This window comes from Macaca fascicularis, chromosome 18 (assembly GCF_037993035.2).
Source record: "Macaca fascicularis isolate 582-1 chromosome 18, T2T-MFA8v1.1".
In the NCBI taxonomy this organism is placed as follows: Eukaryota; Metazoa; Chordata; class Mammalia; order Primates; family Cercopithecidae; genus Macaca; species Macaca fascicularis.
The window spans coordinates 21,041,827-21,061,329 of record NC_088392.1 but is presented as its reverse complement, the minus strand read 5'-3'; the positions used below and the strand labels follow the sequence as shown (position 1 = coordinate 21,061,329).

Below are 19,503 nucleotides of genomic sequence, written 5' to 3'. Positions count from 1 at the left end.
CAGCACCAGACAATTCCTACACCCACCCTTTTGGCACTAATATTCAGATTCTGATGCCCTCTGCTCTTTATATAAATAATACGGCACATCCCATCAAAACTACCATTGCCCTGCAGAGAGCGCTTGTTTAGAGCCTGCATATTAGGACTTAATATACTTCTGGGAAGCATTTCAAGACATTCCCTCAGGTTTCTGCTGGACTCCTCTGCTGCGCTCGGGTGGGGAGCTGGCTCCTGGGGCATCTCTCCCCTGCTTCCCATACCACTGTGCATTCAGGGGGAATCCGCTCCACAGAGGAAGTCACTGTGGAGCTTCGAAGGGGATGCACTGAGAGGGCTAACAGGGGGCTGCCAAGCGAGCCTCCAAAGTGGGAGGGGGGATGTCAAAGAGAAAGTGGGTGGCAACCAAGAGGTGCTAGGGATGGGGTTATGAAATGCAAATCAGAAAAGTGAGCCAGTTCCTGAGCACAGGTCATAGTTGCCTTTGCAGGGTGACTCAGCAGGTTACTTTTCGGGAAGTGTTTTTTCTTCGTTTTCTGTTTCTTTTTAATGAGCCAGTGAAAGGCATCAAATGAACAGATAAGTTACTAAGACTGAAAAATATTTCAGTTTCTTTTCTTTTTTTTAAAATTTTTAAAAATAGAGACAGGGCTGCTGGGTGTGGTGGCGGCTCACGCCTGTAATCCCAGCACTTTGGGAGGCCGAGGCGGGCAGATCACCTGTGGTCAGGAGTTCAAGACCAGCCTGACTAACATGGTGAAACTCTATCTCTACTAAAAACACAAACATTAGCTGGACATGGTGGCAGGCGCCTGTAATCTCAGCTATGCGGGAGGCTGAGGCGGGAGAATCACTTGAACCCCGGAGGTGGAGGTTGGAGTGAGCGGAGAGCGTGCCACTGCACTCCAGCCTACGCGACAGAGTAAGACTCCATCTCAAAAAAAACAAAAAAACAAAAAAACAAAAAAACAGAAAAACAGAGACAGGGTATCCCTATGTTGCCCAGGCTGGTCTTGAACTCCTCGGCTCAAGTGATTTTCCTGCCTTGGCCTCCCTAAGTGCTGAGATTACAGGCGTGAGCCATTGCCCCCAGCCTTTTCGGTTTCTTATGCTAGATATGAAGATTGCATTAATTGCTTCATTAGCCATCCACAAAAATCATCTAGTGATTCACACTTCTCTACTGTTGTCTGCAGACGGACACTGTATAAGCCAGGTGTCTCTCCGCCACTGACACACAAACCAAGGCTGATAGACGCTCAGATAGGATGGCCATTCCACAGTTGATGGCTCAGATACCCAGAAAGACACATGGCCTCCCCCATTTGCCATTTATCTCTGCAGACAGGAAAGCTAGGTGTGGGTGTGCTGTGGATCGGGTGACGGACATGGCCCCTTAGGACTTAAAATTGTCCTGCTGGCAGCTGGGATGACTCAGCTTGTGTGCTTCAGCCAACATAGCATCGAGGCCAGGAAGGGTGGGGCTGAGAGCAGTGGAGCGGAGGAGATCTTCCCCAGTGGCTCTATTTTAAGTTACCGGGTCTTCTAACAGGTTTGGTAGGAACTGAAGTACTGGCTGAGGAGTGAGGAGGGATTGCATAGTCTCCAGGTCGTTGGTTTAATAACAGTTTACACTTTCTGATTTCTTGATGTGTGCCAGCTTCTGTAGCTAGTGCTTTGCAAATACAATTTCATCTAATCCTTCCACCAACTTTGAGGGCTAAGTATCATTATCTTCATTTCTTTCTTCTCTCTCTCTCTCTCTCTCTCTTTTTTTTTTTTTAAATAAAAAACAAGAGAGAACACTGAAGATTAGGAGGTTTAAAAGCCTGCTCAAAGTCAGAGGACTGAATGCAGAGGTAGTGACAAATATTAGATCTGTCTAAGTCTCATGCCTGCGTCCTCAAGCCTCACAATGTAGCCACCCGTGGCCTCTCCCCATGGGGAGTTAATTCAGTGAGCCTTTGTTGAGGGCCTACAGCATGCCAGGTGCTTTGCTGGGCATGACAGAGAACGCAGTGCTGACACATGTGGCCCCTGTTATCAAGGGGTCAGTATCCTCTAGGAGAACCACCCAGGGAAATTGCCAAATGTTCGTTTTCGTCTCCATTTTATCTTTTACTGGTGGTGTGATCATGGCTGATTTATGTAGTCTGGGATAACAATTTTTTTTTTTTCAGCTATTAAAAGACTATTGTGAATCCAGACAGGAGAAAGGATGGGGACAGTGTGTTGAAAAGTAACAGGTGCTCAAAAAGTGAAACTTCATTCATCTTTCACGAGCTACCTGGATTTTGGCTGGACTGGTTCTGAAGCAAAGGAGGCTCAGGCCAAGCTTAGGCATCTTGCCTCATCCAAGACTCTTTCTTTCTAAAGACCTCACATTCTGTCACTCCTTCAGCAAATCCTGGCAGCTATGTCTTCTGAATATGGACAGAGTATGACCCTTCTCTATTCTCCTGCACACAGAACCACTATCATTCCATACCTGGTTGCTATAGAGGCCTCCTAACTGGTCTCCAGCTTCTGCCCTTACTCCTCTTCGATCTCTGCCCAAATGTCATTTTATCAGAGAAGCCTGGAGTACCTGTTGAAAGACTGTGCTCCCTACCATCACTCACTGTATCCCAGCCTGCTTTATTCTTCTTCACCACTTGACATAGATCTGCTGATTTGCTAGTCAGCTGATGCCCTCTCTTGAATGTAGGGCCCTGAGCCAGGCCAAAGCCTGGGCTCTTCCATGCACTGCTAAATCCCCCAGATCAAGAACCTGGCAGGCAAGGCAATAGGGGTTACCATGCTTGACCTCTTTCAGTTTATTCTCAAACCGGTTTGCCCTTTATTTTTATTTTATTTTTTTTAATGAGATGGAGGAGTCTCCCTCTATCACCCAGGCTGGAGTGCTGTGGCACGATCTTGGCTCACTGCAACCTCCACTTCCTGGGTTCAAGCAACGCTCTTGCCTCAGACTCCCGAGTAGCTGGGATTACAGGTGTGCGCTACCACACCCGGCTAATTTTTGTATTTTCAGTAGAGAACGGGTTTCACCATGTTGGCAAGGCTGGTGTGGAACTCCTGACCTCAAGTGATCCGCCCACCTCAGCCTTCTAAAGTGCTGAGACTACAGGCATGAACTACCACGGCCGGCCTGCCCTTTTAAATCATCTTTTTTTTTTTTTTTTTGAGACAAAGTTTCTCTCTGTCGCCCAGGCTGGAGTGCAGTGGCGTGATCTCCGCTCACTGCAAGCTCCGCCTCCCGGGTTCACGCCATTCTCCTGCCTCAGCCTCTGGAATAGCTGGGACTACAGGAGCCCGTCACCAAGGCAGGCTAATTTTTTTTTTTTTTTTTTGTATTTTTAGTAGAGACGGGCTTTCACCGTGTTAGCCAGGATGGTCTTGATCTCCCGACCTCGTGATCCGCCCGCCTCGGCCTCCCAAAGTGCTGGGGTTACAGGCGTGAACTACCGCCCCCGGCCTTAAATCTTGTTTTTAATATTGCAAAATTCAGCATATAAAGAAAGGTAAAAAGGGGAGGAAAAATTCATCCCTAATGGCAGTCCCAGCAACAACCACTGTAATACATTTAAAACCATTTTGAGTTTTAATATCATTTTTGTTTGTTTGTTTTGAGAGAAAGTCTCGCTCTGTTGCTCAGGCTGGAGTGCAATGGCGAGATCACAGCTCACTGCAACCTCCATCTCCAGGGTTCAAGCGATTCTTCTGCCTCAGCCTCCCGAGCAGCTGAGACTACAGGCGCCCCCCACTACGCCTGGCTGCTTTTTGTATTTTTAGTAGAAATGGGGTTTCTCCATGTTGGCCAGGCTGGTCTCGAACTCCTGCCCTCCGGTGATCTGCCCACCTTGGCCTCCCAAAGTGCTGGGATTACGGGAGTAAACCACGACACCTGGCCTGATTTTTAATGTAATTTTAAGAGTATTTTAATTGCAAAGACTAACCAAGCCTTATTTCATCCCAGATGTTCTGAATTTTGACATTTTACTTAAAGCATTTGAACAGTGGAGTGAGCCTAATTTGAAGTCTATACTTACTGTTATGAATGTTTAGCATTATCAGGTAACCCTTATCCAAATATTTTGAGAAAGTAAACCCTAAAAGGAAGCCCATTATACACTATAAGCTGCTCATTATGTCTCTAATGCCCTGACAACTTTATTCACATGATCACTCAGTAATTTGTCAATAAAATATTTATTCACCACCTACTACATGCTGTACATCCAGCTTCTGTCGCAGTTAGAACCTCGAACTTCCATGCTGTTGTTCTCGTGAGTTTTCATCATGATGATATAGTAAGGGCTGTCAAGCAGAAGCTGTGGTTTGTGGTTGTGGTGGGGGTGAGGGAAGATGGCTAGGCCCAGAGGTGGTAGGTAGATTTTTATGATGAAGCCCATGATCACTTTTGAAGTGGGAACAGTCTTGGACTCAGAGATGGAACAGGGTTCTTGCTCTAAGTGTTGCAACTAACTTGCTGAGGGAGGGTGGAAAGTCACTCCTTCAGATGTCAATTTCCATGTCTAGAAAATGTTAGGTTGGGTGGGGGTAATTCCTTAACTCCCATAAATGATTCATGATGTTGGCCAATTTTCTTGTGATTTGCCACCTAATTTATAAGTTGAATGCAGGGGAAAGAACCAAACCAAACCAAACCACCTACCTCCCCAACCAACCCAACCACTAAAGCCCTGTCTCAGCAGCACTTCTTGTCTTCTGCTCAGATTTCCTGGTATTCCAGCAGTAGAAAACAGTTCTTCGTGCTGCTTTGTGTTTGTTTGTGCTGATCTTTGGCTATTTCTGAGTTGGAGGAAGATTCTCTGGTTTTTTTTTAGAGCCTCCCACTGGCAAAGAAGGGTAAAAAAATCTGAGGATATAACCTACCCCAAACAAAAGTCAGAGTTGAGGTCAAATATTGACAGTCACTTGGTGGCTTCCTGATGTCTCAAATCCAAAATGTCTTTTTTTTGTTATTTTGTTTTGTTTGAGACAGAGTCTCTATTGCTCAGCCTGGAGTACAGTGGCACGATCTTGGCTCACTGCAACCTCCACCTCTCAGGTTCAAGCACTTCTACTGCCTCAGGCTCCCAAGTAGTTGGAATTACAGGTGCGTGCCACCATGCCTGTCTAATTTTTGTAGTTTTAGTACAGACGAGCTTTCCCCACGTTGGCCAGGCTGGTCTTGAACTCCTGACCTCAAGTGATCCACCCGCCTCGGCCTCCTCCCAAACGGTTGGGATTACAGGAGTGAGCCACCACACCTGGCCCAAATTGTCTTAAAATAAGAGCATTTTAGGCTATTTTGTTCCTGAAGCTTGGTCAGTTACTGCTACTTGTACATCATTTCAAGTTTTTAATTATTTAAACACAAACCATGAGTTTGACTTTTACCTAGGTCAATTTTCTATAAAACAGAGGGAAATAAGCCACTCTGAATTGGCTAATGGTTTAATTCTATGTCAAATGTAGAATTTATTTTATTTTCTTTTTTTTTTTGAGATGGTGTTTGGCTTTTGTTGCCCAGGCTGGAATGCAATGGTGCGATCTCAGCTCACAGCAACCTCTGCCTCCCAGTTTCAAGCGATTCTCCTGCCTCAGCCTCCTGAGTAGTTGGGATTACAGGCATGCAACACCACACCCGGCTAATTCTGTATTTTTAGTAGAGACAGGGTTTCTCCATGTTGGTCAGACTGGTCTCAAACTCCCAACCGCAGGTGATCCACCTGCCTCAGCCTCCCAAAGTGCTGGGATTACAGACGTGAGCCACTGTGCCCGGCCTCTTTTTTTTTTTTTTTTTGAGATGGAGTCTCTCTCTGTCGTCCTGGCTGGAGTACAGTGGTGCTATCTTGGCTCACTGCTACCTCTGCCTCCTGGGTTCAAGCAATTCTCGTGCCTCAGACTCCCGAGTAGCTAGGATTACAGGCACATGCCACCATGCCTGGCTAAGTTTTGTATTTTTAGTAGAGATGGGTCTCACCATGTTGGCCAGGCTGGCAAATGTAGAATTTCTAAGCTGTGTTTGATACTGTTTTGTCATCTAAACAGGAGACTTCTCTACAATGGTCTCTTCAACCTGAACACCCAACATGACATGTGCCTTTGGAATGTCATCTGACAAGACTGCACTTTGTCTGTAAGAGGACACCAGTGTCTGGTAACCCACAAACCTTGTTTGGTCTCTGTGAGGAGTTCTATTTCACCCGATAGCCGCAGCCTGTCTGTCATCCGCGGTGTGACCACATCAGTCGTTGGATTTTGTGCCAGGGATTCCCATAAGAGGACAGATTGCATTTGTCTGTAAATCTTTCCTTAGATAATGTGCAGTTTCTTTGGTTGTTTTTTCCCCAAAAACAAACATAAAAGGGGTAAAAAATTTTCCGGCTCTTTATTTTGATGTTTGGCAGGAATCTGCTTTGATATATTGAGAGAGGTTTTGGTGTGTGTGATATTCGCTGTTACGCCTTGAACCCCCTGCTGCTGGGCAGACAGAAACCAAGCTCTGTTGCCTCAAGGAACAGTTGTCGTAGCAGAACCCCAGAAATAAGAATCAAACTCTTGGCTTTCAGTTTCAAAAGCTAACAGCCAGGAGGAAGATGCAAAACACTGAGAAGAATAGGTGGCCAAGGCGAATCAGTTTTTCCATCGCTGAAGATTAGGTAAATCTACTTGTCCAAGACAGAAAAGACTTGAAGAGGGGAACAGTTTAGTGAGGCTGGGGACAAGGGGACCAACTGAAGCAGGGGCTGTCTGTCTCCAGCACCAGGAAGCTTTGATGAACCTCCATGGATCCACTACAGACCCCACACTCTATTCAAGCATTCTTCACCTTCCACATAACTTAGGGTCCTTCCCCTCCATGGGCTACTCGTGAGCAACACCGGCCCATACCCCATCTTTTTTCGGCATCTCACTGCTCACTGTGGAGGATTCCCCTTTCAGCAGCCTAGGAAATTTAAGCTGCCAAGAGGCTGCCTTTCCAATTCCTTTTTTCTTCCCTTCAAATCCTAATTGACTGTCTCTGAGCGGAAGAATAGTGGGTGCTGGCGGGCCTCTGCTTCTGGTAGTCACACTTCAACTGACCTCAAAGAGATTATAACGCTGTCAGAATATGAAGCTTTTTCTTTTTCTTTCTTTTTCTCTCCAGAAATATGCTTACCCAAGAATATGGGACTAGCTCGATTTACCAAACAACTGCAAATGAACCAATTCAGATGTGTTAATTCTGAATTTTTTTTCAGGTACCGATAAGAACCCAAACTATTCATTGCACTTAAATAAAACGTAATTCAAATGAATCATACCACTTAGCATTAATTAATGTACTAGTTCATTACAGAATCTAATGTCCATGGTCAGTTTCACCAAATCAATTTCAGAGACTGCAGGTCTAGAATTATCTCTCTTCATTTGTACTCTTTCTCCTCACCGGAAGCCAGTATATTAAAACCTGATTTAATTAGATACACTCAGCAGGGGATGGTTGAGCTTTCTTTCATTTGGTCAGTGGAGGATTCTGTTATAAATAATCCCAAAATATAAGTTGTTTAACAAAATTAAAAGTTCCTGGGTTGCTCATTAAAAGTCTGATGCTATTGTTCCTAGTTGAGAGATCTTCTAGGCTTCTCTCTTCCAAGGGGCGATTTGAGGACCCAGGATCCTTTCATCTTGTGGCTCCATATTTTGGCTTCCAGGTCACTGTTATGCACTGAATTGTATCTTCCCCAAATTCGTATGTTGAAACTCTAGCCCGCAGTTCCTCAGAATGTGACTATAGCTGGAAACAGGGCCTCTAAATATGTGATTAAATTACAATAAAGATGCTAGGATGGGCCCTAATCTAATGTGACTGATGTTCTTATAAGAAGAGGAAATTTGGAGATATTGAGACACCAGGGATGTGCACACAGAGGGGAAAGCACATGTGAGAACATGGCGAGAGGGCAGCTGTCTGCCTGCCAGTGAGGGAGGCTTTAGGAGAAACCAAACCTGCCAGCACCTCGGTGATGGGCTTCCAGCCTCCAGAACTGTGAGAAAATACATTTCTGTTTTTTAAGCACCCCCAGTCAGTGATATTTTGTCATGGTAGTCCCAGCAAGCTAATACCTGCACCTCAGCATCATCCAGGGAACGGATGAGTGGAGCGAGAAGCCCGTCTGGGAACTCTTTTTGGCCCAAGTCTACAAGTAGTATATCTTTTCCATCTATATTCCTCGGCCCAGAATTTAGTCACAAATGGTGGTGGCTTTAATAAGTGTTCACTAGTAATTAGTGTTTAAATTGTTTATGTCGTAAGTACTTGGATACATATGGTGCATATCATAGTGAAAAAATAAAACAACAACAACAACAAATTGTACTCCAGTGCCTCCAAAGTAGTAGTCTAATAGACAGTATAGCCACCCATTTTTCCCTGTATGTTGGGAATCCTAGATTAGAGAGTTAGGGCAGGAAAAACAATCTGTCTACTTGTTTTTAGGTAAGTCTCTCCTATGGTTTGAAATTTGTGTAAGGTATTTTTTGTTGTTATTTTATGTTTGTATTTGTAATGAAACAATGCTAAGGACACTGTTTTCATAAAAATACATGATGCACAAATTACAAATTATTATTTTTCTGTTACTAAAGGACATTAGATATTTTTAAGAAGAGATTTAGGTGGTTTTTCTTCTCTTTTCTTTTTTTTCTTTCAGAGACAGGATCTCACTGTGTTGCCCAGACTGGAGAGCAGGGGTGTGATTATAGCTTACTGTGACTTTGAACTCCTGAGTTTGGACTCACACAGTCCTCCTGCATCAGCCTCACAAGCAACTGGGACTACAGGCACATGTCACCATACCTGGCTTTTTTTTTTTTTTGGTAGAAATGGGATCTCACTATGTTGCCCAGGCAGGCCTTGAACAATTGGCCTCAAGGGATCCTGCTGCTTCAGTCTCCCAAAGTGCTAGGATTACAGGTGTGAGCCACCGTGCCTAGCTTGTTTTGACTTTCTATAAATCTTCTGAAAATAACCAACTACATTTCTTTAACAAAATCACACTTTTTCCTATAATTTTTCAAAATTAGTGTCTTGCTGCAAGCATGCATACTCATTTTCTCCATCTTTTTTATTTTTTATTTTTCTCACAAAAAGACAACTGCAAAGATGTCCAGAAATCAGTAGTTGACCAAAAGCCTTTTTCATGCTTTCGGGTTTATGTTTGGGGCATGCCATGTCTGCTGGAGAATGGTAGGGCTCCTGAGGTCTGAATTATGGTTTCCACTGAAGCCTGAGACCATTGCCTTACAGAAGCTTATTCAGAAATACACTCTATTAGAAGCAAAATTGTGTAGTAATTAAGGGTAAAGACTCTGATTTCAAATCCACCACTTAATAGCTGGACAATTTTTTTTTTTTTTTTTTTTTTTTTTTTTTGAGAGGGAGTCTGGCTCTGTCACCCAGGCTGGAGTGCAGTGGCGCGATCTCGGCTCACTGCAAGCTCCGCCTCCCGGGTTCACGCCATTCTCCTGCCTCAGCCTCCCGTGTAGCTGGGACTACAGGCGCCCGCCACCTCGCCCGGCTAGTTTTTTGTATTTTTTTTTTTAGTAGAGACGGGGTTTCACCGTGTTAGCCAGGATGGTCTCGATCTCCTGACCTCGCGATCCGCCCGTCTCGGCCTCCCAAAGTGCTGGGATTACAGGCTTGAGCCACCGCGCCCGGCCATAGCTGGACAATTTACTTAACCTCTCTGTGGTGCAGTTTTCCCCATGTGTAAAGTGGGAATAACACTAGACCTGCCTCATAGAGTTGCTGTGCTGATGAAAGGAGTTAATATATAGAAAGAACTTAAAACAGCACCTGATGGGCAGTAAGTGCTACCTAAGTGTTTGCTACTATTATTACTACTAATCAGCTAGGTAATATCTTCCATGAACTTAAGTCTGCCATTGTTTTTCTGTGTTAGCATCACATTTTCTAGGAAGAGTAGAAACTATTGGTATGGGGAAAAAACTAATATGTTAATTTAAAAAATGAGGCCAGTTGCACAAGAGGCCTAAATGAGAAAATAAGTGCCTGTCTTGGAGATTCACAAGTCCGAGCACGCTTCCTAACAGGTGCCTCAGAATTCTACTCCTTTAGAAAAGATTCACACTGAAAACCCATTGTCACAATCACAGTTAGTGAACCAATCATCTTGCTGAGTGCTCCTAGACCTGCCCAAAGGGAAAGTCCAGGGATGGTGTTGAAATTCCCTTCTGAGCTAGAGGGCTGTTTTAACAGAGAAAGAAATCTATAATTGGCAGGAAAGACCAAGCTTAATTCCAAAGCAGTTTGATAAGTCTGGAGGTCTGAGATCACAGAACGTCCAGGCCAAGACTTGCCCAGTCAGAATGAAACATGTTTCTGGAGGTAGGTAAATAAGACTAGGGAAGGGGAAGACACAACTATTTATCAAGTAATCTTTTCTTCCTTAACGTTCCACAAAGAATTGTTGTGGGGCCTGATAAGACACATGTGGGAGACTAAAAGCTTAATGACACTCAGCTTTTGCCAACCTAGTTCTCACTGTGTGCTTGGGAGAAGGATTCCTACTCTTGGATTTCTGTTGCTTCTTCCCCACTCCGGTGTGACTTTCTGGGTGAGCCATCTCTGCCTCCTCAATGAAATAACTGAACCAGAGAAAGTTCCCCAATGTGGGTGGATTTAGAAAAAGATATGCGTGTGGGGAGAATGACTGAACGCCTTGTATATGGGGTGATGCAGTGGTGGTCCCCTGAAGCAGTAACCGCTGTAGCAGGCTTACCACACTGGGCCCTGATACTGCAATGTTGTGTGAACTTGGACCAATTAATGTTAAGTTTCAATGTTATTATTTGAAAAACAGGTAGTGTAAAATCTGCAATAGCTGGATTAAAAGCAAAATTTCTAGTTCCACAGGTGGAGGTTGAAGGAAGATGTTTTTCTCTAAGTGCATGGGGCCTTTGTACAGATAAGCTAGCTGCGTGGGATATAAGTAAAACAAAAACAAATTCAGATGCTGCTTCCGGTCTTTTTTAGTTTAGCAGGAAAAAAGAAGGGAGAAAGAGGCTGTAGTTTTCCTGCACTTCATTAGTGACCTGGGGAAATGGAGGGGGCACTGTTCCAGCAGCTCACTGGTGCCTAAAATCTGTTTACTCACAAACTTTTGATACCAAATGTGTGTGGGTTTCTCTTCCCCTCACATTAAGCAGTTCTCTAGTTCTTCGGACAACAACTGGGTGATCTACAATTCCATTCAAGTCTGATAATAATTACCTGGAGTTAGTGCAGGCCCGTAGTTAACGGCTCAGTCCCACAAAACTGGCCTCACTTCAAATGCCAATCACATGTCCTGGGTTGCACCTGCACTTTGGTTCTGATTAACTGGCTATAAATCAGGGGTTTCCATGCCCTTCTCCTCATGTTTGAGAATTTGCTGGAAAAATGTAGGAAAACCCTTTACTTACATTTACTGGTTTGTTATAAAGGATACAACTCAGAATAGCCAAATGAAGAGACACACAGGGCAAGCTACAGCAAACAGGTTCCCTATTCCGCCAGCACCTCCATGAGTTCACTAACCTCAAAGCTCCCTGAAGCCCCTTGTTTAGGGGTTTTTAGGAATGATGGATTAAATCTTTGGCCATTAGTGGTTGAACTCAATCTCTGGCTCTCTCTTCTCCCTGAAGATCAGGGTGTGAAACTGAAAGTTCCAATCCTGTAATCATGCGTTGGGCTTTCTGGCAAAGCACTCCCATCCTGAGGCTGTCTAGGAGCTGCTAGTCATGAGTCATCTCATTAACATATAGAAAAACACTCTTTTTTAAGAAAAATTGTTTATTTATTTATTTATTTATTTATTTATTTTAGTTGTTGTTGTTTGAGATAGAGTCTCACTCTCTTGCCAAGACTGGAATGCAGGGGCGAAACCTGGATTCACTGCAACTTCTGCCTCCCAGGTTCAAGCTATTCTCGTGCCTCAGCCTCCTGAGTAGCTGGGACTACAGCTGTGTGCCAACACACCCAGCTAATTTTTGTAGTTTTAGTAGAGACGGGGTTTCATCATGTTGGCCAGGCTGGTCTCGAAATCCTGACCCCAAGTGACCCACCCACCTTGTCCTCCCAAAGTTCTGGCATTACAGGCTTGAGTGCCCGGCCCTTAACTTTTATTTTAAGTTCAGGGGTACAAGGGCAGGTGTGTTACATAGGTAAACTTGTGTCATGGGGCTTGGTGTACAGATTATTTCATCACTCAGGTATTAAGCCTAGTATCTGTTAGTTATTTTTCCTGATCCTCTCCCTCCTCCCACCTCGCCACCTAGTAGGCCGGAGTGTGTATTTTTCCCCTCTAGGTATCCATGTGTTCACATGATTTAGCTGTAACTTATAAGTGAAGATATGTGGTATTTAGTTTTCTGTTCCTGGGTTAGTTTGCTAAGGATAATGGCCACCAGCTCCATCCATGTCCCTGCAAAGAACATGATCTCATTCTTTTTTATGGCTGCATAGTATTCCACAGTGTACATGTGCCACATTTTCTTTACTCGGTCTGTCACTGATAGGCATTTAGGTTGATTCCATAGCTTTGCTATTGTGAATAGTGCTGCAAGGAACATATGTGTGCATGTATCTTTATAACAGAACTGTTTATATTCCTTTGGGTATATACCCAGTAATGGGATTGCTGGGTCGAATGATATTTCTGTCTTTAGGTCCAAAAAAACCACTCTTAGTCGTGCCAGAGATTCTATGGGTCTTAGAAGCTCATGTGTCAGGAACTGTGGACTAAGACTAAATATATATTTTTATTGTAGTACATTGGCTCTGTTCATCCAGTTAGAAGAACAGCATTTCTTCAGGGGCATCTCAACAGAGACACGACATAGGGAAGGTACAGAATTCTGTATGCCTGGATGCATTGCGAGCTGGCCTAAAGAGATGCACACGGGTTCTTCCTAGAGGCTGTGGAGATGTGGTCCTGATTCTTACTGTTGGATCCAGGCATTGGGGCCTGAAATTCCTACCACAGGAATAAAAAAAGAAAGTTCATTCATATTCAGATAGTTCTAAGCTGGTAAGTGCCTTTGTATTCAAACGCCTACATTATTTTGAAGGTGCATTAGCCCATTTATGTTTAACGCCTGTGGTTTCAACTAGCTCAGGGGCATTCTGATAACTGGAAAGAAAGCTGTTTACAAGGTGGTTTATGTCAGGTGACTTTGCCAATAAACCTGTCTTGAAAGGTTGCTGGAGGGATTATGTGAAACAGCATATCAAGATTCTAAACAGTGCCTACTACATTAAGTGCTGGATGGTGACTAAGACATACTCAGTCCCTCTCCTTATGATCCTTATGGTTTAGTGAGAAACTGGAAAAGTAAACATGTCATTTCATTCTCATTCTAATTGGCCAGGGTTGTAATGCAGAGTAAAATCTGAAGAACTCCTGTAAATTGTATGCTAAATTAAGCTTAAGTGAGCACATACTATTTTCTAGGGCTCAAGTCCAAAGGTTTCATTAAATTTTTCAAGGTCTCCTTGGCTCAAAGGAGTTTAATGATCATTCTTTAGAAGTAGATGAAAAGCACCCCAAATTATCTTATGAAACACATTATTTTCCTGTTTTCCAAATCATTTTCTGAAAGCTAGCATTACATTTTATAAAAGCCAATAAATATATTTCAAAAGTAAAACTATAGGCTGATTTTACTTATGGTTATAGATGTAAAAATTCTAGATCAAATATTCACAAACCAAATGCAGTATTGCATTAGAAGAATAGACATTGGTGTGACAGTCGGAGCTGAGGAACCGCAGTGGCGTCTTTGCATTCTCCACTCTGGCTGGCGGGTGGAGATGGTGTGAAGAGTGGCTGGTTGCTGCAACACATTGCTATATTGAAGCTCTGGAACAAGAATTGGTTTGACCTGTGGTCAGATGGTACCTGAGCTGTTGTGATGAGCAGACTCGGCAGAGTGTTGAGGATAAGGTCCACATGCAAGTGGAATGCCTCAGCATCCCCACCGGGCAGGAATGTCAGGATAGTCAGCCTCTGGATGGAAAGTCAAAAGACTGCATACTGCCAGGAGCGGTGGCTCACGTCTGTAATCCCAGCACTTTGGGAGGTCGAGGCAGGCAGATCACTTGAGGTCAGGAGTTCAAGACCAGCCTGGCCAATGTGGTGAAACCTTGTCTCTCCTAAAAATACAAAATTTAGCCAGTCATGGTGGCACACACCTATAATACCAGTTAGTTGGGAGGCTGAGGCAGAAGAATTGCTTGAACCTTGGAGGTAGGGGTTGTAGTGAGCCGAGATCATGCCACTGCACTCCAGCCTGGGTGACAGAATGAGACTCTGTCTCAAAAAAAAAAAAAAAAAAAAAAAATATATATATATATAAAATATATTGTATAATTTATAATAAATAATATTTATGCATTATATAATTATACTTAATATATTTATATTGTATTAATGTAATTTTAAAAATAATTATATAATATATAATATTCTTATTAAAATATATATCGATATATATTTTATATATATGGAAAAAGACTGCATGCTGCAGATTGTTAGGTGAGATGGGAAAGCGATTAGTCTTTGTGTAGAAAACACAGGTGATTGCTTGGCCTGGAAATTTACACTCCAAGATTCTAGGACAAACACAGCCTATGTGGGCTCCACCGTCATGATTCATGAGACACCCGTGGTTTCCTCCCCCATGCTGCTCCAGCCACTGAGGAATAGGGCCGTGAGCCATACAGTGGTGTGTGCCCGCCAGGAACTCAAACTGTCTATGCTGCTAATGGACAGGCATATGCTGTGCCCTGCCAGGACTCCTATGCAGGACTTGATGGACAGCAGCCTGCTAACCAAGTCATCATTCAAGAGTGATATCCAGACAATGACAGTGACCTGGCACTGGGCATGTTGGTGGGAGTGGCTATGGTCATGGCCGTAGGGTCTCTGTTCTGGGTCTTCTAGAGGCTGTAAGATCTTGATGTGCATAGCTTCTGATAACCCTGTGTGTAGTAATAGGATTTACAGGGCATTTCTGTTTGTGACAAATTTTTTTTTTTTTTTTTTTTTTTGAGACGGAGTCTCGCTCTGTCGCCCAGGCTGGAGTGCAGTGGCCGGATCTCAGCTCACTGCAAGCTCCGCCTCCCGGGTTCACGCCATTCTCCTGCCTCAGCCTCCCGAGTAGCTGGGACTACAGGCGCCCGCCACTTCGCCCGGCTAGTTTTTTGTATTTTTTAGTAGAGACGGGGTTTCACCGTGTTAGCCAGGATGGTCTCGATCTCCTGACCTCGTGATCCGCCTGTCTCGGCCTCCCAAAGTGCTGGGATTTCAGGCTTGAGCCACCGCGCCCGGCCTGTGACAAATGTTTTTAACAATAATTTTAATCGTTCCTTTGAAAGTAGTGACATCATCATTGTAACTAATCCACGTAAGTACAACAGAGAAAGGTTTGAACTGTGGTATTTTTTTCTTTTTTTTTGAGACGGAGTCTTGCTCTGTCACCCAGGCTGGATTGCAGTGGTGCGATCTCAGCTCACTGCAACCTCTGCCTCCAGGGATCAAGTGATTCCCCTGCCTCAGCCTCCCGAGTAGCTGGGATTACAGGCACGTGCCACCACGCCTGGCTAATTTTCGTATTTTTAGTAGAGATGGGGTTTCACTATGTTGACCGGGATAGTCTTGATTTCCTGACCTTGTGATTTGCCCACCTCGGCCTCCCAAAGTACTGGGATTACAGGCGTGAGCCACCGTGCCCGGCCAGAACTGTGCTATTTTGTTCAAACATGGGCTCTCCAGGGCACTGGCTCATTCTAGGACCGTCCTTCCGGAAGTCTCAGAATACTTTATTTGAGCATACCTGTTTTGAAAGGGATTTTCTTTTTAGAGTTAGGTGTAGTGCTTAAAGGATAATTTGTTTTCATGTTATGCCAGTAATATAGTGTTGTATGAGTCATGAGTGATTGTGGCAAGAAAATCTACAGCTCCTTTCCATTTAAGGTTTTCAAACCACAGACCAGAACTGGTTGCACGTTACCTTAGGAGTTGTAGATTGGTAAGCTTCCGGTTAGTTCTCCAAGGCTGTGGTGTGAGAGCCCCCTAATCTGCCTTCTGGGGCTCCACAGGCCCCCAGCAAGGGTAACTCCTCAGGACGACAGGGTACAGCCCGCATTTGAAAAACGATGCTTCAGAAATCTCCCTAACCCTAGCTTCCTTTTTTAATTTCTTTTTTTTTTCTTTTCTTTTCTTTTTTTTTTTTTGAGACGGAGTCTCGTTCTGTCACCCAGGCTTGAGTCTCGCTCTGTCACCCAGGCTTGAGTGCAGTGGCACGATCTAGGCTCACTACAACCTCTACCTCCCGGGGTCAAGCAATTCTCTCCCTCAGCCCCCTGAGTAGCTGGGATTACAGGCGTGTGCCACCATGCCTGGCTAATTTGTTTTGTATTTTTTTTTTTTTTTAGTAGAGATGGGGTTTCACCATCTTGGCCAGGCTGGTCTTGAACGCCTGACCTCATGACTCACCCTCCTTGGCCTCCCAAAGTGCTGGGATTACAGGCGTAAGCCACTGCGCCCGGCCCTTAGCTTCTTATTCTCAGGTTATTCTTGTATGGTTTTGGTAGCCATATTTGGAAAACATATCCCACATTAGGAATTGATTTGAGCTTCTGAGTTTTAGGGTTTTATCCTTTAAAACTTGGAGAAGCCAGAACAATAACAAACAAGCGTGTGGAGGCAGATTCGCTTTATTCAGAGAGAGCTATTCGAGTGTGTGTCTGCCTGGGTTTTGCATCGCTGCCTAAGCCTCCTTATAGCCTATTTTTCTACTTGTTGAGAGAGTAGTATTAGAAGAAAGGTGGGGGAGTGCAGGAGAGCCTTAGTTAGAGCGTTTCCATTTCAGGCCTTCTGGGGGGTTGGACTGTGGGGGGATTGCTCTCTCCTGTCCCTCTGAAGGCCCACAGGAGCGGGGCCCTGTGGCTGTCCACCGAGTACCAGGACAGACCATAGTTGAGCAAACTTGGATTATGGATGGGAAATGGGGCCCAGGGGCCCTCAGGACACACGGACTGGCTCAAGGTACCACTTGGTCTGGCCAGGACCCCAGCCTTGCTTTTGTTCTTGATCCCTACGTGATAGAGAAGCTTAGAACATGAAATTTTGAGCCCCAAAATGTGTGTCTCTGGAAAACCCAGTCTTGCCTTTCTGTCCAATGCTCTTATTTCCAATATTAGGAAGTATGTATTGCAAATATTCACGTTTCTGTTATTTCATGTTTTCAAGCTCTGAATTATTCTGGTTTTCTGTCCTGCATGCTTTTTTTTTTTTTTTTTTTTTTTTTTTTTTTGAGACGGAGTCTTGCTCTGTCGCCCAGGCTGGAGTGCAGTGGCCAGATCTCAGCTCACTGCAAGCTCCGCCTCCCGGGTTCACGCCATTCTCCTGCCTCAGCCTCCCGTGTAGCTGGGACTACAGGCGCCCGCCACCACGCCCAGCTAGTTTTTTGTATTTTTTAGTAGAGACGGGGTTTCACCGTGTTAGCCAGGATGGTCTCGATCTCCTGACCTCGTGATCCGCCCATCTCGGCCTCCCAAAGTGCTGGGATTACAGGCTTGAGCCACCGCGCCCGGCCCATGTCCTGCATGCTTTAAACATGTGATTTTACAAAGGCAGTTTAGCTGAGTGAATATCTCTGCCCCACGCTCCATATGGTCCTGTTTTCCCTAACATACGTTCCAGGTAGCACGGACGCGTTATTTTGCCCGACTAGTTACATACATGCTGTCTTGCTTTGCTGCTCAGCCACTTCCCTCTGAGGCCAACTTACGTAAGATCCCATATGAAACCAGATGCCAGAGAAACCGAGCGGTGACCACAAGTCTGTTTTTATCGCCAATCCTAGGGGACTTGGTGATATGAGATTGTCTGTTCCTAGCTGGAAGGATGTGTGTTTATGTCATCTCTGGATAGATGCAATGTATGCCAACGCTAGTGTCCATGGTTTAAAATGTTGCTTGGAGGATTTTCCATCCTGTATAATAAGAATGGCTTTGTTCAGATTATAATCGTTATTAAAGCTGTATGTACACTTTACTGAAAAACTATGAACAGTTTTTCATGTTGCACTGGTGGTAATTTTGGACTTGGAATTACTGGGAGGGAATTACAGGAACCAGAGAGTACTGACTTTCGCTGCCGAAATGCTCTCGAAGTAGACGTCTCCCTGTGCCCCATGGCTGCTTCTGGCTGAACCGGGTAAGATGTGGACTGAAGCTTGGGCACCGTGTGTGTCCCCTCCCCAGTCCCCACCCCCAGGGGGCCAGCCTCATTAGGCAGCCATAGTTGAGCCTGGAAATTCACTGTCATTAGTGACTTGATCCTGGTCTGAAATGCATACTGGGGATAAGGTGGGCTCAGATACTTCATTTTCTTGGCCACAACTCCCACATATGCCAACATTTTGGTAGTCTTAGTTTCTCAACGATGTCCTTTGTTTACAGTGCTACGCTTAGTAATTCCAAGTCAAAAAGTGAGTGAGTTAGAAGAAACTTCTGTTCAGTTCTGAGTAAGCATTTTACTTCCATGTGTAGCTTTTTTTTTTTCTTGAGACAGAGTCTCGCTCTGTGGCCCAGGCTGGAGTGCAGTGGCACGATCTTGACTCGCTGCAAGCTCCGCCTCCCAGGTTCATGCCATTCTCCTTCCTCAGCCTCCCGAGCAGCTGGGACTACAGACGCCCACAACCTCGCCTGGCTAATTTTTTGTATTTTTAGTAGAGACGGGTTTTCACTGTGTAAACCAGGATGGTCTCAATCTCCTAACCTCACGATGCGCCTGCCTCGGCCTCCCAAAGTGCTGCGATTACAGGTGTGAGCCACCACACCCGGCTTCCATATGTACTTTTAAATAATGATCCATACCATGAAGAAGTTGGCCATTGACATTACCTACATGCTAATCTGATTGTGCTTTTAGCTCTGTTTTTTAAATTCCTTGAGTCAACTTCAGGGTCTTGGATATTAAAGAGAAGAGGGAGAACTGTGGTTAATATCTTGGATCATAATTTGTGAACAAGGCCAGACTTCGCCCATTTTAGGCCATCCAGGACTCATTGTAGCACCTGGATCATAAGAAGATTCTCAGTTGAGACAAAATGACCCAAGTTTATTTTCCATATCAAGTTTTGATCCTGCAGAATATTTCTTTTTCCTTCCCTAGTGTATGTAGGTACAAGCCATGGAATGCAGTTCCACTTTCTTCCCGGAACTGACCTTTTTGTGATTGCTTTCTGTCTCCAGTATTCTCTTGTGTCTACAGAACTGATTTTTTTCCCCTACATATGCAAATTATACGTTTGTAAGCGAAAATGTCAATATATTAAAGTGTTAACATTAAAGCAAAAGAAAAAAAAAGAAGAATAAATACCAAGATTAAGTAGATTTATTCTGGAATGCAAGAATTGTTCAACATTTAAAAAACTATAAATA

The 19,503-nt window shown here is 44.3% G+C and overlaps 1 pseudogene; it reads left to right on the top strand.

The window, feature by feature from the left end:
• The first annotated feature begins 14,002 nt into the window (after positions 1–14,002).
• On the top strand, positions 14,003–14,995 carry LOC107128073 (pleckstrin homology domain-containing family B member 2-like; annotated as a pseudogene).
• Positions 14,996–19,503: the final 4,508 nt, after the last annotated feature.